This window comes from Trachypithecus francoisi, unplaced genomic scaffold (assembly GCF_009764315.1).
Source record: "Trachypithecus francoisi isolate TF-2019V2 unplaced genomic scaffold, Tfra_2.0 Lachesis_group20, whole genome shotgun sequence".
Taxonomy (NCBI): domain Eukaryota; kingdom Metazoa; phylum Chordata; class Mammalia; order Primates; family Cercopithecidae; genus Trachypithecus; species Trachypithecus francoisi.
In genome coordinates this window covers 53,340,818-53,366,980 of record NW_022681466.1, presented here as the reverse complement: position 1 = coordinate 53,366,980, position 26,163 = coordinate 53,340,818, and the positions used below count along the sequence as shown (strand labels likewise).

The 26,163-nt window shown below is 47.4% G+C and overlaps 1 protein-coding gene across 7 annotated transcripts in view; it reads right to left on the bottom strand.

Moving 5' to 3' along the window:
- KSR1 (kinase suppressor of ras 1) overlaps positions 1-26,163 on the bottom strand; it is a 177,247-nt gene that overhangs the window by 102,968 nt on the left and 48,116 nt on the right. The gene's annotated exons all lie outside the window — the stretch shown is intronic.

The following is a 26,163-nucleotide window of genomic DNA, read 5'->3' as shown; positions in this document are numbered from 1 at the left end:
GAGTGCAGGCGCCGCTGGGGACTGGCAGGCAGCTCCACTGCAGTCTGGTGCGGGATCCACTGGGTGAGGCCACCTGGGCTCTAGCTAAGGGATTGTAAATGCACCAATCAGCACTCTGTGTCTAGCTCAGGGTTTGTAAATGCACCAATCAGTACTCTGTGCCTAGCTCAAGGTTTGAAAATACACCAATTGGTACTCTGTATCTAGCTAACCTAGTGGGGACTTGGAGAACCTTTCTGTCTAGCACTGTGGGTCTAGCTCAAGGATTGTAAACGCACCAATCAGCACTCTATGTCTAGCTCAGGGTTTGTAAATACACCAACTGGGACTCTGTAGATAACTCTGTGTCTAGCTAACCTAGTGGGGACTTGGAGATCTTTTCTGTCTAGCACTCTATGTCTAGCTCAAGGATTGTAAATGCACCAATCAGTACTCTGTCAAAACAGACCAATCAGCTCTCTGTAAAATGGACCAATCAGCTCTCTATAAAATGGACCAATCAGCAGGATGTGCGTAGGGTCAGATAAGGGAATAAAAGCAGGCTGCCCGAGCCAGCAGGCGGCAACCCACTCGGGTGCCCTTCTACGCTGTGGAAGCTTTGTTCTTTCGCTCTTTGCAATAAATCTTGCTGCTGCTCACTCTTTGGGTCCACACTGCCTTTATGAGCTGTAACAGTCACCGCAAAGGTCTGCAGCTTCACTCCTGAAACCAGCGAGACCACGAACCCACTGGGAAGAACGAACAACTCCAGACATGCTGCCTTTAAGAGCTGTAACCCTATGGCCAGGCGCGGTGGCTCAAGCCTGTAATCACAGCACTTTGGGAGGCCGAGACGGGCGGATCACGAGGTCAGGAGATCGAGACCATCCTGGCTAACACGGTGAAACCCCGTCTCTACTACAAAGACACATGCACACGTATGTTTATTGCGGCACTATTCACAATAGCAAAGACTTGGAATCAACCCAAATGTCCATCTGTGACAGACTGGATTAAGAAAATGTGGCACATATACACCATGGAATACTATGCAGCCATAAAAAAGGATGAGTTTGCGTCCTTTGTAGGGACATGGATGCAGCTGGAAACCATCATTCTTAGCAAACTATCACAAGAAGAGAAAACCAAACACCGCATGTTCTCACTCATAGGTGGGAACTGAACAATGAGGAAACTTGGACTCGGGAAGGGGAACATCACACACTGGGGCCTATCATGGGGAGGGGGGAGGGGATTACATTGGGGAGTTATACATGATATAAATGATGACTTGATGGGTGCTGACGAGTTGATGGGTGCAGCACACCAACATGGCACAAGTATACATATGTAACAAACCCTAGAACTTAAAGTATAATAAAAAAAAAAATACAAAAAATACAAAAAAAAACTAGCCGGGCGAGGTGGCGGCGCCTATAGTCCCAGCTACTCCGGAGGCTGAGGCAGGAGAATGGCGTGAACCCGGGAGGCGGAGCTTGCAGTGAGCTGAGATCTGGCCACTGCACTCCAGCCTGGGTGACAGAGCGAGACTCCGTCAAAAAAAAAAAAAAAAAAAAATGCTGTAACACTCACCGCAAAGGTCTGCAGCTTCACTCCTGTCAGCGAGACCATGAACCCACCACAAGGAAGAAGCTCCAGACACATCTGAACATCTGAAGGAACAAACTCCGGACACACCATCTTTAAGAACTGTAACACTCACCGCGAGGGTCCGCGGCTTCATTCTTGAAGTCAGTGAGACAAGAACCACCAATTCCGGACACAGTAGTAGTAATTTATTTAAGAATTCATTCAGAGAAACAGCTGCACCCTTTGTACCCCTTAAGTGGCAAAGAAGTTGTTATAGTCTTCTGAAAATTATCACTATGAGTGCTATAATTCTGAACATAATGTCTCTTAATTAGAATTCATACAAGAATCATGAGAAAGAAAAACCAAAAAAAAAAAAAAAAAAGAAAGAAGGTTGCAGTTACCGAATAGATCTGGATGCCATAGGGGTAAGGCCCCACCTTCCAAGCAAACTGTCCCAAATTGGAAAGGGCTGTTTTCATTCTCCCTATAGCACACCTGTATTTCTCCAGTTTGATGTTTCGGGAGAAGATTTACGCAAATGTCTGAATGGCAAATCTTGCTAGACTACCTGGGGTGTCCTTAGCCCCAACTACCTCATCCCCTTTCAGATGAAGAAGGCACCAGGAACACCAAGGTCAGCTGCCTTAAGATTAAGCAGCTGCAACCTGGAAAAGCTTAAGGTTTAGAGAGAACCTTTGGAAATCTTTGTAATGTTTGGGGGAAAAATGCAAACTCAGTGACCAAACTGTAAGGGGTGGAGAGCTGTATCCTCTCCTAAATGCCAAGCTTTGGGAAACTCAAGATAAGCCTTCAGAGGAGACCCAGGAGGCTCAGCTCATTCCGCTACTACATATAATCAGCATCTAATCCTTACCATGGTTCTTAGCCATGTGTCAGGCACTGTTCCAAGTACATTACATGTGGTAACTCATTTATTCTCCCAACGAAAGAAGAAACTGATTTGCAGAGGTAACTTGCCCAAAGCCAGAGCCAGAACCAACCCATGCAGTGCCTTTGTGCAAGGTGAAAGAGTGCCTCACATCCTCTGCACATACACAGCACAGACCCACAAAAGGCATATTCCTGGCAATAAGGGTAGTCTGGATTTCAGGAACCCTTCACCACGTTGTACAGTGCACAACCTGCTTGACTGTACACAGCTCCGTCCAAGTTCACACAGTAAGTAAGAGGCGGAGCTGGAATCTGAACCCAGGCCACCTGGCTCCCAGGTCTGCTACCAAGTAACAAGCAGGCACAGTTTCATATTAAATAAGTGACCTGAAAATTAATGCAACTCAGAATATACAGAAGCACTGATGCGGGTGACTGAGAGCACAGTTCTGTGTGTCTGGAATGATCACATTTTCAGTAACGATGAGACAATACTCTGACATTTACGACTTCATGGGCACAAGATTTTTTTCTTTCTTACCATTTCTAATGGGAATATTTCTAAAATGTGCCCCACCCTTTTCCACCTTATAGCATAATGTAATATACCCTGCTTGAACTCCACAACACCACTGCCACTCCAGGACCCCACAGCCCCCCTCCCTGCCTTTTCCTGCCACTCTGCCTGCAGCCTTCTAATCCTGGGTAATCTCTTCTCCTCTGCTCCCGTAATTGCTACTGGAGGAAACCCAGTGTGCAGGTGGGTTGGGGACATCCAAAGTTTTAGGTTTTGACCTACTTCCTCTGGCTTAGCAGCTCTTTGACTTGATCCTATCTAATTCCTTGCTCTTCCCCAATTCCTGGGGCAGCATCTCACCAGTTTCATGCTCTACAAGCCCTGTTGCAGAGACACTGGAGGCCACTGGCCTGTACTTACTAGATTTGCCTATCCTCACCTCCCATCATTACCACCCTCCTTGGGAAGGGGATGGGGAGGGGAGGTCTAGCTGTCCTTCAGCCTCCAAACCTGCATTCAAATCTTTCTGGCCTTAAGAAATACTTTCTCTTCAACTCCTCTTTCTCTCTCTCATTCCCTTCAAGTTCAAAGATCTTGACACATTTCCTCAGCTGTTCAATATTACTCCTCCACTGACCTTAGTCTCTCTACTCCACCAAAACTGCTCTTGCAGAAGCCCTCAGAGTCCATGTTCTCACTCCCACCCTCATCCTGCTTGACCTCACTGGGGCATCTGGCCAGGTGGTCTCTCCTCCCAGACATGCCCACCTCTAGCTTCCCAGTTCTCCTACCCTTTTGACAACTCAGCAGCCTCCTTCCCAGGACTCCCACAATCACCTACATGCTGATGCCTCCCAATTTAGAAAACTCTGAACCCCATTCCTCTCATAAGCTCCAGCCCCAATCTAACCCCCAAATGGATGGCCAGCTTGCATGGGCCAGAGGTACCCAAACTCATTATCTCATCTTTCATCATCTAGAGGTGGCCTCCCACTTTCCACTCTCCTTTCTTCCTAACAGAATGCTGAGGTTTTAGCTGGCCCATTGCAGGTAGGTGTAGCTGTGTGACTAATACCTGGCCAATGACACATAAATGGAAGTGCCACAAAGTACCACATGGTGTAATTTGAAAAGGAATATTTACAGGACACATCCTTCTCCAGTTCATCCATCCTGCTCCCTGGAAAGCTGATGTGAAAGCCGGAGCTCCAGCAGCCATCTAGGAACATAAGGACAAGGAATGGCAGAAGAGTGAGCTGGAAGGATCCTGAGTTCCTAATGACTTTGTGGATCCACCACACTGATGTTGGGTTACCTACATCCAGACTTCTTTTACGTGTAAGAAAAATTAAGTAGTTTGAGTTACTGTTATTTGAACTCCATTTTATCTAATATCCCCTCCAAATTGGTCATATCTTGCAAGACAAGGAACTTGGTCAATAACATCAACATTCACTATCTGGAAGCCTCCAGCTATTTATTTGCCAATTTTCCCCATTAGACTGTGAGCAACTTGATGGCAGCAACATGTCTCTCATTTTCTAAATAACTCAAACACAAAAATGGTATCTTTCTCTTTGTTTTTGTTTTTTTTTTTTTTTAACCTTACAGAAATGGTATAATTACTACAGATATTCGTCAACCTTTCTACCAACATTTTTCTTAAATGTAGTTGGGCTGGTTCATGTAAGTCAGATGGAACTGGTGAAAAGTACTACATTGTGTAAACCATCATTTATTGATATATTTCCCGGCTAATAGGCTTTTAGGTCCGTTCTAGCTTTTCATCATCACCAAAAATGCTACAACGTACATCTATTTCTCCTTGAGCACTTGCATGCTAGTTTTTCCAGTACACACACTAGACTAGAAGTAAAATTTTTGGCTATAGGGTATGTGTATCCCTAACTTCACCCTATCTAGTCAAGTTTCTCTTGAGAGTAGTTGTACCAATTTACACTCCCCAGGGCCCTGTGTGGGAGAGGAGGCCCCTCCCCATGCATTTCTGAACTGCCAGTTTCTACCTAACATGATGGTAGCAGGATGCTTTTTTTTTTCTTAGTACTCTGAACTAGCTATAGCAGAAACACAGGAATCCCCTGAGCTACTCTCCCCAAAGTGTTGCCTGGCTGCTGCCTGAGGACAGGCCACCCTGCAAAAAGCAACCTAACTGGGCAGCCAGCATTCAGAGCGGTACACCCATTGCTCTCTATCTATGGTGTCTCCCCCCACAAGACAGAGACTTTCCCCCACTGCAGTCTTGCTGGGGGGGTTGGTGGATTAGTCCTCTGCTTTCACCCCTCAAATTATTTCATATCCAGCCTACTCCCTCAAGCCCTCTCCAAATACCAACCAGAAAAGGACAATGTAAAGGTGTTTGTCCCACCACAAAATCCTCCCTCTTTTCCCTGGAGATCTCAGGCAGGTTGCTGAAAAGAACATCTCATCTCTGCTGGAAAGAAACACCTCATCTCGGGTGGTGGCTTTTGAGCATCTCCTGATAAAGGAAAATCCCAGGCAGAGAGAGGGGCCAAGTTGTTTATTTCCAAACACAAGCCAGATTCCAGCTGTGACATGTATACTGGATCTGCTCACTGCAAAGGCGAGCTGGGCGGGAGGGCCACGGGGAGCGGGGGCCGAAGCTGTGTGGAGGATCGTGTAGTTGTTTATTTTTAGGTAAGCCAGTATTCCTAGGATCAAGTTCATAGCCCCTTCTCAGTTCTGTTTTTCCTGACTCTGCCTGTCTATGGATTTTTCAGGTGAACTTGCCCCAAGTGCAAAGGGTAGCTGCCTTGACCCACTTAACCCAGGAGCTCAGAGCGATGCTCTGCCAGGCTCAAGGCTCGGGGTCTGGTATCCACCTTTCCACTCCACAACATTTATTGAAAGCTTGCTCTGGCCAGGTACCAGTGTACAACAATGACTGTAACAAAAACCCAGCCATTACCCAGAACCTGCCCTCCAAGAACTCATGGCCTAGAAAATCAATACTTGTGATGTCATGTGAAAAGATGTGATGGTAAATATGTGCCAGGGAAAGGAAAGAACAGAGAAATTAAACCTAACTAAAACTGGTCTCCCTACCAGCATGGGTGATGAGCAGACATTTTTATCATTAACATCATAATTCCAACTGCCTGCCTTTCCCATAGCCATGAGGGCAACAGGCAGTGCTTTGGGAGCTCAGACTTCAGGAGACCTGGTTCTAACCCACCTGCCTCCATCAGAGTACCCTTTGCTGGCCAAGTGTGGTGGCTCACACCTGTAATCCTCATGCTTTGAGAGCCTGAGGCAGGTGGATCACTTGAGCCTAGGAGTTTGAGAAAAGCCTGGGCAACACAGTGAGACCCCATCTCTACAAAAAAACTCAAAAACTAGCCAGGCATGCTAGCTCATGTCTGTGGTCCCAGCTACTCAAGAGGCTGAGGCAAGAGGCTTGCCTGAGTCCAGGAAGTCAGGACTCCAGTGTGCTACTGCACTCCAACCTGGGCAATGGAGCTAGACCCTGTTTCAAAAAAAACAATGGCATTTGTCAACTCATTGTCCTCATGGGTAAACTGAAGGGTGGAACGAGCAACTCCTGAGCAGCCCTTTCGGCTTGGGTATCCTAACCAGGGGCTTTCCACCCTCCCTATGTATCAGAATCCCTTGGAGCGGGTATACAGACAGAGATGCCTGGACCAGTTCCCACTCCACAGGTACTAAGTCAGCTGGTCCAGGGCTGTGCTCCTGATATGGATGTCTTTTAAAAGCACCTAGGTGACTCAAACATGAGGACAGGGTTCAGAACCACGGTGCTGAACAAACTTCCTGCTGGTGACAGCCACCAGTGCTTAAGGACCAGGCTTCCATTCCACGGAATGCCCAAGGCAGGAAGCGAACCCAAGGCCAAACAGCCCATAGTGCCTGCTGTCTGCTCACAGGGATACACTGATTTCAGGAAGATTCCAGTTAGGTCAACTGGCAAACAGGGAATCACACCGTCTCCCGTACCCTCCAGCTACCTACTCTCAGCCCCTTTTTGCCACTGGGAGAAATAGGTAAGGGGGAAGGCAGCACCCCTCCCATCCACTGAAAGGGGGCCGCCCCACACTCGGGAAAAGGAGGCCAGTGAGAGCTGGAGGCAGTGGGGCCTGGGAAACCTGGGCGGGCATGGCCTGGCCTCCCTGCCTGTGAGAGAGCCCCAGAGGGGCCTCGTCCGGACAAAGGGGCAGAAGAACAAAGCTCCACTGTGCCTATTCTGCACGGAAAAGCCAGCAGAGACAAGGAGACTTCAGGGCTGGCGGCGTGATTAGCATTTTATTTATTTATTTAATTTCCGTTTTATCTAACAAATGCCTTAGGGCACACAGCACTTATTATGTGCACCAAGCAGAGTTTCTGAGCCCTTTCTGAAGATTAAGCTTTAGAAGATTAAGCTTTCCAGAGTTAATGTCCAGGGAGGGGAAAAAATTAATTCTCCCCTCCACAGGCACATAAATTTACCTATTGCATTTGCTACTGTCTGGTCTATAACAAGATACAGAAACCACTCGGATCTAGGAATATGTCCCAGGGTGTGACTTAAATCCCTTTGGTGCCCTTTATAGAAGGCCATCTTCTGCAGGAATGGAAATTTTCTCATGGCAAGGTGGAAAGAATTTGAAAGTTAAACTCCATTTCCTACATGAACTTAGACAAGTTTCAGAAACTCTCTGAAACTCATTTTGGTGTCTGTCAAATGGGAACAGTGTAGCCTATTTCAGAGGTGTTATGGAGTGAAATGAAATAATTCGGTATCAAGGGTGCAGCAAAGGGCCTGACACCAACTACAGTTTATTCCCTTCTCCCATCTGCAAAGCGTCACCCCTGCCATTTACAGAGACTCTGCTGCACCGAGTACCCATAGTCTAACAGCAGCCCTGACAGGTTCAGTATTACTATCCCCACTCCTGGCTGGGGAAACAGTTTTACTATCCCCACTCCCAGCTGGGCTGGATGAAGAGCTCCTCCCAAAGCTCACAGCTCTCAGGTGGTGGGGCCCACGTTCAAAGCTTGTGCCATGGACTTTCCTTTGGTCTTAGATTCTAGGTCCCTCACTACAACCTGTCTCAGTTTGTAGCTTAAATAATCATACAGCTCAGTAGAGCTCCTTGCTTTTTGGTTTGGTTTTATCAGTGGCAGAAATCCCCCACAAATCTGTCAGCTCTAAACACTCACACTGCAGGCCCCACAAGCAAGCATCAAGGCTGGGCTGTGCAGAGAACGTGGACAGCTGGGGTCCAGGGACGGACAAAGTGGCACCGACTGACCATCACCACTCAGGCTGCCCATTCTTGGCACCAAACACACCATGGCCAGCTCAGAGAAGAAATCATGCCAACATGATAGAATCACCAAATGCCTGGGGTTGAAGGGGCCTCCTTTCCTCAGCTGTAACACAGGTGTGGGGAGGAGTATTGCTGAACTAAACAATCCTGGAGGGATTTCCTGTCCTCCCTCCCCTGGGAGCACTAAGTGAGCAGTTGGTTCAACCTCCATGTGGCCCCACACTTGAGCCACAGGGCAGGCCTTGACCTGCAACTGGAGAGCGGGTGACCAAGACAATTTTAACAAAACAAAAACCTCATTTCTGAGGCTTCAGAACTCCTCTCTGCAGGGAACCACACCCAGGGCTTCCAGGCACTGACCACCACAAGCCATTATTTAGGGCAGCCTCTGTTCAGGTATTACTCCTCCCACTGTCACCACTACCCACTAGCGGTCTTACAAGGGCCAGAAGTGAGTTCTGCAGCCCACGGTATGGTGAAAGGAACTATACCCTTCAGGGTCTTTTTAAGGCTTCAGGGTCAAGCAAGCCTGCAGCAAGTGCAGCCCTGCCACTCTTCTAGGTAATGTGACCCTAGACACATCACCCAACACCTGAGTGGTCACTTCCTCACCGCTAGTGTGCTATGCAGGGCTAATGATGCACACATCCTACTCTAGGACCCAGCCAGTGCAGGCCACAACAAACGCCAGTTCCCTGGAGGGCTCTTTCCCTGTCTTTTTCCCACCACAGCACAATGGAGGGATATGGAACATTTCCAGCACTATGAAGGCTATGCCTTTGGTGGAGAGGGAGGAGGGTCTAGGGAGTGTCCATCACTTACCCTCTCCTTTGAGCATCGCAGCCTTAAGCTTTCCCGACTCCTGCCAACACAGTTCTTGCTCCTACCTCCACTTTCCCACAGAACTTGTCGGCACAGAACATCAACTACCAACATAGATGTCCACCCCCCCAGATTGCAAGAGCCTAGCAAGGTCAGGCTCTGAGCCCCACCGGCACAGTGCCTTGTGAAGAGGGGACACTCAGATGATGAATGGGCACTGGGCCAGCAGGCAGACAGCAAACACCAGAGTTAACAGAAACCACTGCTACGTTTTTCCGGAGGAGAGCTACACTTTCCCAGAGAAAGAACAGAAAGAAAACTATAGGATGCTTTCGAAATACATACCTTCTGCCTTTTTCTTTCACTTTAAGAATATTAAGGTTCAGCCGGGCGTGGTGGCTCAAGCCTGTAATCCCAGCACTTTGGGAGGCCGAGACGGGCGGATCACGAGGTTAGGAGATCGAGACCATCCTGGCTAACACGGTGAAACCCCGTCTCTACTAAAAAAATACAAAAATCTAGCCGGGCGAGGTGGCGGGCGCCTGTAGTCCCAGCTACTCGGGAGGCTGAGGCAGAAGAATGGCAGGAACCCGGGAGGCGGAGCTTGCAGTGAGCTGAGATCCGGCCACTGCACTCCAGCCTGGGTGACAGAGCAAGACTCCGTCTCAAAAAAAAAATTAAAAAAATAAAAAAATAAAAAAGAATATTAAGGTTCACGCCAAATTTCACAAGTGCAGCTACTCCACCCAGTATTAAATGGATTGAGAAATGAAAAGGTGTAGCTATTGCTTCATTGCTGCTAAGCTAATCTATCCAAGCTGTTTCACACCTCTGGGGCCTTGTTTAGAGGCTGTCTCCACCTAGAATGTCCTGCTCCCTACACAGCCTTTGCCAGCTCCCCGCTTGCCAACCCCCTCCTTCAGACTCCTTTTGGGGACAGGATAGATTTCAGTGAGAGCATCTCTAACAGCCTACCGCATGAATTGGTTTTTTAAGTCTTCACTCACTGAGACAGATGCTGTCTGAAACTAGAAGGTCTTCTTATTTATTTCCATATCAAGGACATCTGGCCTCATGTGGTGGCATACAGCAGGTCCTCAATAATGACCAAATGAATAAATAGCTTGAATCGTGTTACTGCTTTAGCTTACAATCATTATTTTTCCATTCTTGCCTATATCTGAAATCATCCCAGGCCCCAAATCTTGCACTTAAAATCCAAGCTTACAGCCCCCCCATAATTACATACCATAGGGACCCAACTGCAATGCACTCAGTCCCTTAGTCAGAAAAAAGCAAGTCTTACAATACAGAAGTGGGCCAAGGGTCGATCCCCTGAGCTCACCCAGGAAAACAATCTATCTTTGATCCTCAGTGGTCTCTTCCAACTGCAGGTTGAAATCCATCTGATGAAATGCTACACAGGAGCGGTACTCAATAATACCCATAGTTTATCATCCAACAAAAATGAAAGAATTATTATCGGCCAGGTGCAGTGGCCCAAGCCTGTAGTCCCAGCATCCTGGGAGGCCAAGGTGGGCGGATTGCTTGAGCTCAGGATCAGGAGTTCGAGACCAGCCTGGGCAATGCAGCAAAGTCCCATCTCTACTAATAAAGTATAAAATTATCGAGTCATGGTGTGTGCACTTTAACCCAGGGAGTGGATGATGCAGTGAGCCGAGATCACACCACTGCACTCCAGCCTGGGCCATAGAGTGAGTGAGACTCTGGCTCAAAAAAAAAAAAAGAAAACAAAAAAGAAAAAGAGTTATTAAAGACCTGGAATCAATAGAAAGGAGTGTCTGGGTTAACATAAGGGGTTGTGCAGCCCAAGGTTCTTATTATGTAGATGAAGTCTCAAAGGTAGCCACCCTTAAAGGCAATAGATGGCAAGTGTTTCCCATTCAGACCTTTAAAAGGTGCTAGGATCTCAGTTAATCTTTTCAGGATCAGAAAATTAGCTAGAAAGGGAAGGGGATTCTCTACAGAATGTAAATTTCCCCCACAAAAGACAGCTTTGCCAGGCCATTTCAAAATATATCAAAGAAATCTATTTGAGGATAAAATACTTTTGTTTTTGTTTCTTTCTTTCAGGGCCTGCTGTCATGTGATGTTATACTAGAGTCAGGTTGGAATTTGGTATCTTATTGCCACAAAGAGTCTCTTTTGTCTTAAGATCTCTGTTTTAATGTTTAGACTGGTCATTCTGTCTCACGAAAATGTATAAAACCAAGCTGTAACCCAACAACCTCAGGCACATGTTCTCAGGACCTCCTGAAGTCGTCATGGGTCATGGTCTTCACATGTGGCTCAGAATGTATCTCTTTAAATGTTAAAAAAGAAAGAAAGAAAATAAAAAATGAAAGCAGGCTATAGAGCAAAAAGTACAGGATGATCCCAGCTTTGAAAAGTTCTCTGGTTTTTAAGAGTGTTTCAATTTTCTTTTATGGTTTTCAAATTTTCCACAAGGAACATATATTACTCTTGAAATCAGATATGAAAATGATGGAAGGAAGAAAGGATGAAAGGGGGAGAAGGAGGACAGGGAGGGAGACTCTGCACTATCATAGAAAGGGAGTGAGGACAAAGGCACATGAAGACATCTGTTCCAACAATGGATTTATCTCTCTCATCAGGTAAATATGGCTCACATTGGCCTCCATCCAAACACCCTCCCAGGGTGGCCCAGTCCCACACTGAACACACCCTATCTGTGTGTGATGATAATATTAATGATAATAGCGTTTTTGAACATTTACTACATGCTAGGCACTATTCCATTTAACTCATCCTCATTTCTTACAATGACCATAAGGCAATCATTACGATTGCTCTTTCACAGATGAGAAAACAGAGATCAGGTAACTAGCCCAACGTCACACAACTACCTTTTCTTGATTTTCTCCTTTGGCAACTTCCTGGATGTGATAGGTCTCTTAATAAGATAAAACCAAGTTTTCTAGAGGTTGTGCTTATAAAATGGGGGCCACATTCACAAAGACAGATGAGGTAAGGAGGAAGCTATGTTGAATGGTGATGAGAAAATTAGCATTACATCAGCCATGGAGAGCCAATTGTTAAATATTGCCTTGACTGGAGAAGATTTCAAACTCCTTCCCTTAACAAAAAAAGGAAAAAAAAGGCCGGGCGCGGTGGCTCAAGCCTGTAATCCCAGCACTTTGGGAGGCCGAGACGGGCGGATCACGAGGTCAGGAGATCGAGACCATCCTGGCTAACATGGTGAAACCCCGTCTCTACTAAAAATACAAAAAACTAGCCGGGCGAGGTGGCGGGCGCCTGTAGTCCCAGCTACTCGGGAGGCTGAGGCAGGAGAATGGCGTGAACCCGGGAGGCGGAGCTTGCAGTGAGCCGAGATTGCGCCACTGCACTCCAGTCTGGGCGACAGAGCGAGACTCTGCCTCAAAAAAAAAAAAAAAAAGGAAAAAAAAAAAGGCAAATTATTTCATGTGATAGGCCTGAAGAGATCAGAGCTGATAAAACAGACTAAGCCTGCTCATGAAAGCCCTCCCTAACCTAGAGGAGAGTCTATGGTTTCACCCAGAGCCTCCTCCCTCAATCCACATGCATTTCTACCATGTTGGGTTCTCTGGTTTCTCCCATCCATAGATTATAGTAAAGCAGAACATTTTAAGGTGAAAAGAACCAGGTTTCTAGAGGTAAATGCACAGAGGCCACAAGGCCTGACAGCAATAATAGAATAAGTGGGGAAAAAAAAAAAAAAAAAACTACGAAGTAGACCCAAGATTTAAAAAGCATAATTTTCTGGGACCATTATAGGAGAGGCAAAGTGGCCGTTCAAACCACACCTTAATAGAGCCTACTGAGGCTCCCAGCAACAGGGAATAAGTCATTAAGTTGTTTAGAAGAAAATGTGTCTTCTCAAACTACAGTCATGCGGTGTGTAACGCCAGAAATACATTCTGAGAAACGTGTCTTAGGTGATTTTGGCTTTGTGTGAACATCATAGAGTAATGAGTATGGTAGGCGACTGTAATACATTTGTAAGACAAATCTAAACATATCAGAACACAGAAAAAGTACAGTAAAAGTACAGTACTATAATCTTATGGGATTACTATCACACACGTGGTCTGTTGTTGACAATGCAGTGCATGACTGCAATTAAAATGATTAAAATACATTTTGGTGCTTACAGGACTATGTTTCAGTTACCCAATATAAATTCACTTTCTATGAAACAGCTTGTTTCCTGTCTATTTTATCCAGTGAATCATGGCACCTGCTGTTAGCTGCCTTCCTATGCCCATCCTCGTTTTCCTTCCTTAACCTCGGGAATCCCTGATTTTGTTCCAATAATAATGTGCTCAGCTCCCAGCCACCCTGACAACCAGTGGTTGCCATGTGATCCAGTTCTAGCCAGTGAAATGTAAGGGAAAGCCTATTGCTTGGTACTTGCAGAAAGTTAGTTTTCCTCATTAAAATGGGTAAGAGGCAGTTGACAAAAGCCACCTTCCTACCTGAAATGCAAATGTGAAGCCTGGAGATATTGCAGTCATCTTGGGAGTATGAGGCTTTGTGCTGAAGATGATAAAGCAAAAAGATAGGAGGTAGTAACATGGAGCCCTAAGACTGTCGGCCTCTGGGCTTTTTGTTTCATAAGAAAAAGAATCCCTTACTTCCAGTGTTACTTTACTTTTCTTTTTTTTTTTTTTTTTGAGATGGAGTTTTGCTCTTGTCGCCCAGGTTGGAGTGCAATGGCACAATCTTTCCTCACTGCAACTTCTGCCTCCTGGGTTCAAGAGATTCTCCTGCCTCAGCCTTCTGAGTAGCTGGGATTACAGGTGTACGCCACCACACCCAGCTAGTTTTTTATATTTTTAATAGAGACAGGGTTTCACCGTGTTGGCCAGGCTGGTCTTGAACTCCTGACCTCAGGCGATCCACCTATCTCAGCCTCCCAAAGTGCTGGGATTACAGGCGTGAGCCACTGTCCCCGGCCTTACTTAATTTTCTGAAATATGTAGCCAAACAAACCCTAAATGGCCCCTTAATATCAGGTTATAATTCCCGGGTGATAAATATGACTGCTAATATCTTACTGTTTTCCTCCAAGTAGCCTGCAAAGTATTTTCATGTCTTTGGGGTACCCCAATAAAACACAAGCTGACAGAGTGTTATTTATTGGGAGCTCGCCTAGCTGTTGCAAGTGGCAAATGGCCATTCATTGGTATTGTGTTTTTGCTAAGCTGACTTGCTTTTGCGAGTTGGAATTTTGTTAGGAAACAAAAAGTGCTTTATGGCAAAGGCGTTAGCGCCACAATGGGACCTTTCTGCTTTGATTATGAAAACACATTAAGAGCTTAGCTGCACCGCAAGCAGTGGCCCGGAGACTCGGCTGAAGCCTCAGCCTTTCTGACCATTCTCCACTCAATATGCTGGAAGGGCACCAAACCCACTTGGGAAGAAACACTGCAGGCAGACACCAAAGATTAAAGGGGTTGGGTGTTCAGGTCCACTCTGGAGGACCTGTGTGATGAGCAGGCTGTGCCCCAACACAGCCCTACACCCTTCTTCACCAGCCCCCCACACTGGCTACATGCAACTCCCGTACTCCCCCTTGCAGAGGTTAAACGTAAGCAGCAAGCAAGCTTTACTGCTCTAATTCCTCACAACACCTGGAAAAGGATGTGTTCCCAAGAGAAGCTCAGAGACAATCCAAGGGGTATAGCAATAGGACAGCAAGCAAAGCTTCCCTGGGGTGCCAGCAGACACACACTTGCTAAGGTGAGCCACTCTCCCTATCGCCTTACAAGGTTAATATGAAGATGGGATGAAATGCAGTGATTCCACCTCCGGGTACACCCAACACAAGTGTGTGCATGCATATACACAATACAGGCTGACGGAGAGTCATGTCCAACAATGCTCACGGCAGCATTTTTTTTTTAGAGAGAGGGAGTCTTGCTATGTTGCCCAGGCTGGTCTTGAACTCCTGGGCCCAGATGATCCTCCTGCCTCAGACTCCCGAAGTGTCAGGATTACAGACACGAGCTACCACATCTAGCCCACAGCATTTTTTAGGAATATCCTCAAAATGTAAACAAATAAAATGTTCAAAAGGAGAATGGATACAAAACTTGTGTTCATCAGTCAATCGAATAACACACAGCAATGAAAATGAACAAATGGCTGGGCGCGGTGGCTCATGCCTGTAATCCCAGCACTTTGGGAGGCTGAGGCGGGCGGATCACAAGGTCAGGAGATCGAGGCCATCCTGGCTAACACGGTGAAACCCCGACTCTACTAAAAATACAAAAAATTAGCCTGGTGCGGTGGCGGGCGCCTGTGGTCCCAGCTACTCGGGAGGCTGAGGAAGGAGAATGGCGTGGGCCCGGGAGGCGGAGCTTGCAGTGAGCTGAGATCGCGCCACTGCACTCCAGCCTGGGCGACAGAGCAAGACTCCATCTCAAAAAAAAAAAGAAAATGAACAAATGACAGCTACATGCAACAAAAATGCACGGATTTCACAACAATGTTGAATGAAAGAAACCAGATACTAAAGAATATATACAGCATGATTATCCTTGCAGAAAGTTCAAAAAAACAGGCACAACTGAATTACAGTGTTTAGGGATTCATATTTTGGGTAAATAGTTATTTTAAGAAGCAGGGAGGCAACTACTACTAAAGTCAAGCTAACGTTGTGTGTGGCAGTAAGAGAAGAGATCATGATCAGGGAGCCTTCGGGGGCTCTGACAGGGTTCCTCTTCTTGGACGGTGGTTACAAGGGTGCTCATTTTGTGATAATTCACCAAGCTGTACATTTATGTTGTATGTACTTTTCTGAGTCTGTATAATATTTTACAATATAAACAGAAAGTAAAAAATGAAAAGGAATGATGTTTAGATCCAAACAAACCTAGCCTACCATAGGTTCTCAATACATCTTTTTGTTTGTTTGTTTGGAGATGGAGTCTCGCTCTGTCACCCAGGCTGGAGTGCAGTGGCATGATCTCAGCTCACTGCAACCTCCGCCTCCCAGGTTCAAACGATCCTCCTGCCTCAGCGTCCCGAGTAGCTGGCATTATAGGCGTGCACCACCACATCCAGCTAATTTTTGTATTTTTAGTAGAGACGGGGTTTCGTCATGTTGGCCAGGCTGGTCTCAAACTCCTGCGACCTCAGGTAATCCACCTGCCTTGGCCTCCCAAAGTGCTGGGATTATAGGCGTGAGCCACTGCACCTGGCCATTCTCAATACATCTTGATTGAACCTGAATCCTATGACACTTTATCACCCCTCCAGGATGCCTGGCATCCTCCTCTTCTGAGAAGAAATGCTCACATTTATGTTCCACTGGAAACTGGCAGGGGTACAGCAAGTCATCCTTCCCCAGATGCTTCGCGTATATTCATCTCTATTTTCCACGCCAAAATCATAAGCTCCTCTGAAGGAGGAAATGGCTTGGGATGTACACATTTTCTCCACAGATTAGTGATGGAAACCTAACCTAGCTCAGAAAGCAACAAAGAAGTCACTACAGGGAGAAAGAGCAGGGAGTTTTGCTGGGGTCATCAAAGTAAAGGCTGGAGGCACATCAGGACCTTAATGAGGGAACAAGGGGTTCAGAATCTGGTCTACTCCAGCCCTGAAGAGTCGGCTCAAGCTAACTTAACATACACATGACTGCTATCAATTGCACAAAGCCACTTGGGTTCTGCTATCCTAGAAAGTCTACATCAATCAGTGTTTTCTCCCTGGTGAGCAAGCTTACACTTAAGCAGATGTTTTTCGGGTGTGCTTATCCTAACACCAAAAACTAGTTTTAAGAATTGTCACATGTGTGGCAGGGAGCAAACAAACCTGGATGCTTGCAGCTCATCATGGCAATGGTCTCGCCGGTGAGACAGGATGCAGAGGAGTCTGACCCTGAGAGCCCTCTCACCTGGGCAACCTTGCTTGGGCACTGAAAAAGTTTGCCTCAGGAACCTCTATTTCCTAAGCTGACCAACCTACCTCTAAATCACACATTCTCCCTATGGAGATACCTCAACCAAGCAGCCACAGCCCAGCCCTGCCAGCCCAGAAGCATCCCACTCCCACCTCGCCCCAGGTCCTGCAGGAAACTTGGTCCAGTGCTCCAAAGGCCCCTCCTGAGTGGGGTCTAACTGCTCCAGAGAGCAGGCTGTTTTCCTGTCTTTCTCAGTTCCAGACTCCAGGTGACCAATGATGCTCTCCCTCCCTACCTGCTGGCACTGTTCAGTTTCTTCCCAGCCAAGTACATACACAGCACTCGATGCGCAGCACGCACCCTCCACACCCTCCCGGCCTTCCCATCCATGTGCAGCACGCACCCTCCACACCCTCCTGGTCTTCCACCTCCCCGCACCGGTGAGTGAGTGCACCTCCAGAGCACTCAGGTTGGGAGAAAGGTAAGAGGCTTCTGGGGCTCTGAGATGTCATGACAGTCCAGTCAGCTGCCTGCCAGTGTTCCAGCCCCAGCCAGCTATCCCCACGTTTCTTGGCCTACCTCTTCACAGCCAAACATTCGGCAAGAGCAAGATGCACTAGAATCTCTAGCCAGGAAACTCCTCATCCTTCTCACTTTTTTCCTAAGAAAGAAGTAAACAGCAGAGGAAGTAGACAGCAAAGGTGTTTTTAGAGCTTCTAGATTGTTTTTCCAGGAGTTGTGTGCAGTGTGCACAGGCAGGCTCATCCCCACCTTCTGAGACTCCATCTTCTCAGATGGGGATAATAGCTTTCTCCCTGCTCTCAAGACAGTTGTGAGAATCAAGGCATGGGAAACATGCTGCATGGCTCCTGGGTGGTGCGGCACTCCATACCGAGATAACTCTGGCTCAGAAGTGTGCCTGGCAGGCACTGCGGGATGCTCAGAGGAGGATTAAAGTGCATTTGCTGCAGACAATTGAGCCAGGAAATGGTTATCTGTACACTTTTAAAAGACACTAGATAAGCATTCTTCATAGCCTTCTGCCAAGCACATCATACCCCCAACCCATGCATTTGGAAAAATGAACCAGCAACAGAGCATCTGCTCTGAACGGACGGCACTGCAGCCTCACTCAAATCCTCTCAAATGCCCTATTTTACAGACGACGGCACTGAGGCTTGGGGAGGTTAAGTTACCTAAATAAACTTAAGCTAAGGCCACTCAGCTCTTCAGTGTTAGGACTTGGATTTCTCTCTAGCTCCCACACTCTTTCCGATTTCATTGTGTCTAAAAACCATCCATTAAACTACACAAAATGACCACTCATGCTGGTACCGCATGCTTTACTGGCAACCAAGCCTTTTTATGTCTACTCACTCGGTCCTTACAACTCTTCAGCGAATGTTTTATCACCATCAACACTCCCCTTTTAGAGATCAGGAAAACTGAGGCTCACTGAGGTGAAGTGATGTGCCAGAGGTCACTGGGATAATCGTGGTCAGGAAGAGCCCTGGTGGGGCAGCCCCGCCGCCTTCCCACACTAATCAGGGATGGTTTTCCTAGAGTCTTGGTTCTGCCACAACTGGCAGTCCTCAGAAGAAAGGATCAGAAGTCCATGGAAAAAGGGAAAACCAGAAAAGTTCTCTCCGGGCAAGGTGCAGCAAGCTTCAAGGGAGTGGCCCAGGTGAACTTGTGTGAAGAGAAAGATTCCCCAGTTCCCCCGAGTGCCAAGAGGAGGGACAAGGTGAAGTGCTGGTACTTAGGGTACTACACTCCTCAGGTCCTGAAAACTAGGATTACATGATGAACTCCACTACCTCTGAGCCAAGTCTGCCCACCCTTAGGTAAGGAGATTAAAGCCAAAACTGGGTATTGCCCCCGCTCCTCCAACATAGCCCTTCACACACAATGAAGGGCTCTGGCCTTTTTATTTTTTTGTTTTTATTTATTTATTTTTTTGAGACAGGGTCTTGTTCTGTTGCCCAGGCTGGAGTACAATAGCACAAACCCAAATCACCGCAGCCTCAAGTTCTGGGGCTCAGGCAATCCTCCAACCTCAGCCTCCTAAGTAGCTGGGACTATAAGCATACACAACCACATCCAGCTATTTTTTTGTTTGTTTTTTGTTGTTGTTGTTTCTTTGTTTTAAAACAGAGACAAACTCTCCCTATGTTGCCCAGGCTGGCCTCAAACTCTTGGATTCAAAAGATCCTCCTGACTCAGCCTCCCAAAGTGCTAGGATTACAGGCATGAGCCTCTGCACCAAACCTGCTCTGGCTTATTTAATATTTATTTGGTATTTAAAAGCCACTTGGCCTAGAAAGCAGGGTTGCAGAAAAATGCCTGGAGTGTAGGAATCTGTGCTTTCCTTGCTCACACTGCAGAGGATCCACTGGAGCATCAGGCCTGGCTGCCCAACCACTCTGCACCTGGCTTCTCTGCCGGGTCTGTTCAAAATCCAGGCCCAGGCTGGGCACAGTGGCTCACGCCTGTAATCCCAACACTTTGGGAGGTCAAGGTGGGTGGATCACCTGAGGTCAAGAGTTCGAAACCAGCCTGGCCAACGTGGTGAAATCCCATCTCTATTAAAAATACAAAAAGTCAGCCAGGTGTGGTGGCAGGCATCTGTAATCCCAGCTACTTGGGAGGCTGAGGCAGGAGAATCACTTGAACCTGGGAGGTGGAAGTTACAGTTTGCCAAGATCACACCATTGCACTCCAGCCTGGGTGACAGAGCAAGATCCTACCTCAAATAAACAAAATAACATATAATAAAATATATAAAATGTAAAACAAAATAAAATATAAAATAAAATAAAATAAAATTCAGGCCCAAACCTAGGAAAGAGGGCCCAGTGAAGATAGGCTGAATCTCAAACCTGTGTTTGTCCCTGCCCTTCCTGCACCTCCTGTGAGCAAGTGTCCAGTCCCCTTTGTTTTCATCAGGAAACTGAGGGTTGGAGAGAAGAGGCACTAAGCCCAGAGAGGAGTGATGTGGGGCAAAGAGCATGACCTTGAGTCAGAGAGGGGCTTCACTACAAGCTCCTGCCACTTACAAATAGCAGGACTCCAGGCCAGTATGTTACAACTTAAGGCCTCGATGATCCTCATCTGCAAAATGGACATCACAGCACCTTCCAGCTCAGTGGGAGGATTCAGAGGGATGATAAAAGTTCCCAGCATAGGGCTTGGCAGGCCATAGGCACCCAGTCAATAGTAACCATTATTCTAACTGCTCAGAGCCAGGATTCCACGCAGGGCTCATGGCTTCCTCTGTCCAGTTAAGACACATTCAAATCTATGTCCATGACTCCAAAGTCCACCCTAACCAGCCACTCCACCCCAATAGAAGCTCCCTCAGTAATCTAACTTACTGACTCAAGACCCCAGAGTAATGTATTACCAGGGTGGCTGCCACAGTGAACACTGCCCAGGGCACTTGCTCCTTTGTAACCAAGGTGGCAGGTTGGGGAGCAGGAGACTAGGGCACGTGGGAGATTAGGGAGGTACCCAGATGGGTTTCACTTCTCCCCTCTGAAGCCAAGATAGCCCTTTCTAGGGCAGGGCAGCAGCTGCCAGGCTATACTCTAGAACAAGACTATCCAAGAGATATATTTGGTATATTCTAGTAGCCATATTAAAAGCCAAACAAAGGCCAGGAATGGTAGCTCACGCCTGTAATCCCAGCACTTTGGGAGGCTGAGGCGGGTGGATCACCTGAGGCTGGGAGTTTAAGACCAGCCTGACCAACATGGCGAAACCCTTTCTCTACTAAAAATACAAATTAGCCAGGCGTGGTGGCTCATGCCTGTAATCCCAGCTGCTGGGGAGGCTGAGGCAGGAGAATCACTTGAACCCGCGACATGGAGGTTATGGTGAGCCGAGATTGCACCATTGTACTGTAGCCTGGGCAACAGGAGTGAAATTCCGTCTCAAAGAAAAAAAAAAAAAAAAAAGCCAAACAAAAAAGATTTTAATTATCTATTTTATTTAACCAAACATACCCAAAGTATCACTTCAACACATAATCACACAAAATATACAAAAATCAATATAAAACATTAAATATATATATATTTTTCCGTTGAGACAGGGTCTTGCTCTGACACCCAGGCTAGAGTGCAGTGGTACTGGGATCTCGGCTCACTGCAATCTCCGCCTCCCGGGTTCAAGCAATTCTTCTGCCTCAGCCTCCCTAGTAGCTGGGATTACAGGCCCCCGCCACCATGCCTGGGTAATTTTTGTATTTTTAGTAGAGATGGGGTTTCACCATGTTGGTCAGGCTGGTCTCAACCTCCTGACCTCGTGATCCGCCTGCCTCGACCTCCCAAAGTGCTGGAATTGTAGGCGTGGGCCACCTTGCCCGGTGTAAAGAGATCTTTTACATTCTTTTGTTCATATTGTCTTCTGAATCAAGCAAGCATGTTTACACTGCACACCCCAACATGGACTAGCCACAGCCTCAGTGCTGAGTAGCCACATGTGGCTTATGGCTACCGCACTGGAGAAGCAGAATGTACATTTCAATTATTGCAGAAATTTCTACTGGACGGTGCAGCTGTCCTTTTTCATCAGATCCTGAGATTTGTGGGGTAGGAGGCTGGCATGTGTGGGGCTCTTCTCTCTGAATTACCAGAGGGACCAATTTCTCTGACAGCTGGGGGCTGACAGGAAATACCTGTTTGTCAGGCTATGAAAAAGCTTTCCCCTCTGTCTTCCTCAGGCTTGGGCAGGGCTGGGGGGTTTCCATGACCCATGACACCTGCAGAGCCCAAAGCATCCCCCAGGGAACTGAACCAACACTCAGACCACAGAAAAATGCAGCCTGGAGGTGGGGGGAGGGGGGTGGGGGGGGAGATGGGAGATAAAGGCTGGACAAATTCCCAAGGACACCAAGTTACCAACTGCAAAGGGAGGACTCCAGGAGACTCCCAGCTGCCAGGCCCCAAGTCGGCTCTCTCCAGAGATGACCAAAAAGGGGAGGTAAAATCACTGAAATTTGCAACCCCAGACACAGGTTGGACAAATCCAACTATATCCACACAATCGAATATCAGGCAGCGCTTAAAAACTCTACAGTGAACATCTACAACTAATAATAAAAACTATGCTTCGTTAAACAACCACATCAAGTTAGAATGTTTACCTAAACATTCTCTTGTAATTATTGCAGTGGAGTCATGAGTTAGGATAGTATTATTCCCATGCTAAGAGAGAAAGTGAGGGTGAGGTTCTTTTTTTTTTTTTTTTTTTTTTTTGAGACGGAGTCTTGCTCTGCCGCCCAGGCTGGAGTGCAGTGGCCGGGTCTCAGCTCACTGCAAGCTCCGCCTCCCGGGTTTACGCCATTCTCCTGCCTCAGCCTCCCGAGCAGCTGGGACTACAGGCGCCCGCCACGTCGCCCGGCTAGTTTTTTTTGTATTCACCATGTTAGCCAGGATGGTCTCGATCTCCTGACCTCGTGATCCGCCCGTCTCGGCCTCCCAAAGTGCTGGGATTACAGGCTTGAGCCACCGCGCCCGGCCAGGGTGAGGTTCTTCAAAGAAAAGTTCACCTAAGCAAGATGGCCCAGCCAGCAAGGGGCCAAGGCCACACTGAGCCAAAGCTCCTCAGACTCCAAAAAACCCAAATCCGACCTTATTACTACACTATTGCCTTCCCGTGGTGTTTTTGGGGCAGAGGAGGTGAACTAGACACATATCCGCCTGCAGACAAGGACAAGGAAGAGCATAGAAATATGAAAAGTTTGGTTAGGTGGGGGCCCTGAAGCAACTGTTTTTACATTCTTATGCTGCGTAGGTAATGCATCGTTTGTTAAAGGCTATCTTCTAGGAAAAGAAAGCATGAGAAAAGTACCAAGAATGTCAACTATGCACAAGCCATCCTGGTCACCCCTGAGGTCTGATGCCCCATGCACCCCCATAGTGGGTGGGCTGAGACTAGAACCATAGTGCTTCAAATAAGATTGAAAATACCTCCACTGTTTCTATCAAAGAACCGAATGAAGTATGGTTGATGGCAACCCCTTGGTGACACCAATACCTGGCACAAAATGGGAGAAACATCCACAAAAAATATTAACAGCAAACATGTTTATGATATGCCAGCACTGGTATAAGCATTCTGCATATGACAATTACACTACCTTATTTAAGACGCACAATAACTCTACCGAGGGAGATACTGCTACCATCCCCATTTTACTGATAAAGCAACTGAATCACAGGGAGATCAGCAGCTTGCTCAAGACCACACAGCCAGGGAGTAGCAAAACTGGGATTCAAACCCAAGCAGTCTGGCTCCAGAGCAGGGCCATATTGACTCTCTTAGAGCAATAATAACAAACCTCTGCTGCCTACATCTGAGTGAATCACCCAGCTCATGTGGAGACTAAAGGCAGGCACCGTCTTGGATGAAGAACTAATCCCTCCTGGTTAGTGAGGACAGGGAAGGGGCAGAGTCACAGGAAGCATGTACACGCAGGCCTGCGGACACTGGGGGATGGCCATCTCAGGGGCAAACGGGTTGCACTGTAGCGCCCACAATCAGTTCAGGTCAGCCCCTCAGTCTGGGAGCACCTAGAACCAGGAGGTGAGAGAACAGATCCCTCTCACTGGCCAGCTCCCAGATGATTCAAACAGACTCTCCTCCTGAAGTGTCATAGCCCATGCCCATAGCCGGCAGGTACTGATTCCACAGGTGCTATCAGAGCTGTCCCGGGGCTCTCATCCCAATCCCTCTCTAGGTAAGAGTTCCCTGAAGACCTGAACCATCCCTTTCTGACCCATAAGGGCATCTTTCCCTGACTTTATGGGACACAGCCCTCCTACATGCTTACCTTAGTGGAAGACAGGTAGGCAGACCTTTCCAGATTATGCCCATTTTATAGACAGGAACACTGAGGCGCCTGGGAGTGTAAGTCAAACTGACTTTGTTCTGTGCTGCTGGGAACAGTTCTGGCTCTGGGCCAAGATAAGCCGGCTCCTGGCACTAAATGATTATTCTCCAAGCCGCTGAGGGAGATGAGCATAATTCCATGAGCCTTCAACACACTTCCTGCAAAGGAGTACCGCTCCCAAGGGCACGTGCTACTTAGGTAAGGCAGCATCTGCTCAGGCAGATGGCGGTGGGGATGTCCTCTCAGGGAAGACATCCCCACCCTCCAGTGCTCCTCCCTCATGGAGTACCTCAGGACTGCGGTGCTTCCTGCCCATCTGAAACTCAGAGAGAAGTGAGAAATGTCCAGTCCTTCTCCCTGCCCAGGCCCCATCCCAGTCTGTACCCACCCTTCAAGCAGGCTCCAGGGTCTCTGCCGGCCTCCTCAGGTCATCTTTTTCCCCAGAACCCTCAAACCCCATAGCTGCACCCCATCACGGCACTGCTCACTGTCTGCCTTCTACCCCCTCCATCCCAAATCACTCAACAAACATGACTGTGCCACAGCCTGCGAGAGGCCCTGGGAAGGTAAAGACAGACTTTGCCCTGGAAACATTCACAGACCTGCAACTGAGTTGAAACCACTGACTGAGGTGGGTAAGAATGGCCGGCTGACTGCGGCCCAGCCTCACAGAGCCAGGCTGGGCACAGCTGCTGGATCCCAGCAGGTGCCTTCACAGATGTTTGGGTAAGTCATTAAACCTCTCCAGACCTCAGAGACTCATCTTTTAAACTCCCTTCCATTTCTTCTATGAAGCAATCTGCCAGTGTCTCTATACTTCCCACGGGGCCAAGCACAACATCTTCACTATAGGAAACAACCCATAAAACACTGGATGCTTGGGCTTTTATCCACAGTACCCAGATATCCACCTGCCTAATCCAGATGTCAACTTCTTGTTTTGTTCTTCTTAGAGCACATCTGTCGGGACTGCATAGGCCATGCCATGGTAACAAGCAACTCCCAAATCCCAGTCATATAAACAACAGAGGTTACATCTCATAGTTGACTAGGAGCTCGGACCCACATCTCCTTATACCAGGACTAGGCTGATGGCGCCTCCACCATCTAGGAGCACAAGAGGGTAGGAGGAAGGAGTGTGGCAAATCACATGAGCACTAAAGGTTTCCCCACTTTAATGCCATGTTTCTTCCTGCTCACAGTTCACTGGTCAAAACAAGTCACACATCCACACCTAACTGAAGAAGGTAGGAGACTGCAACGCTCCCACGTGTTCAGTAGAAAGACAACCAGAAATAGATGGGAACTGTACTAACGACCACAAGCAGGGTTTCAGCAGAAGTTAATGATACCAAACTGGACAAAAGGCTGAGTATGATTTCGTCTTCTCTTTACATCAGAGAATCTCGAACTTCTGACCTCAAGTGATTTGCCCATCTCGGCCTTCCAAAGTGCTGGGATTACAGGCAGAAGCCACCTGGCCTAGATCAGAGATCTCAACTTTGCACTATTAACATCTGGGGACAGATAATTCTTTGTTGCAGGAGGTCCTGTGCATCACAGGGTGCTGAACAGCATCCCACGAGATGCTGGTGGCAAACTCCCTCTCCAAATTGTGACAACCAAAAATGTCTCCAGACATTGCCAAATGTCCCTGGAGGACAAAAATTGCCTCTAGTTGAGAACCACTGCTTTAGACTTACAAGAAGTATACCCTTTCTTAAAGAGCAAAGAAAATAATGACATCATCCTCCTCCCTCAAAATATCTTACTCACAACTCTCTTAAGAGACGGTTTTCTCATCTGCAATATAAGAATGCTGGTACCCACCTCAAAGGGTCATTGTGAGGATTCAACAGGCAATTGCCTTTAGAGCACTCAGCCTAGGCACATGGTAAATGGTAAGGGTGAGGCAGCAGTGGCATTCCCTCTCAGTAACTGGAGCTCGCTGTGTTACTGTTACCATCAGCACAGCTGCAAGCATTACTGTCTATGAGAAGTGATGGGAAGAGCCAGGCAGAGATTTCTTTTTCAGAGAGCTGGGGGAGCCACTTGCTTGGCCCAAGGTCATCCTGGCCCCAGACAGGAATGCAAGGCTGGAAGGCTGCTGCAGAATTCTTGCCATTTGCACCCCAGCCCCCAACAACTGAAGTCAAACAACATCTGTGCCATGATTACAGTTGAGGTAGGTTCTGGAATGTGCTGACGCTCAAGTGTGGGCAAG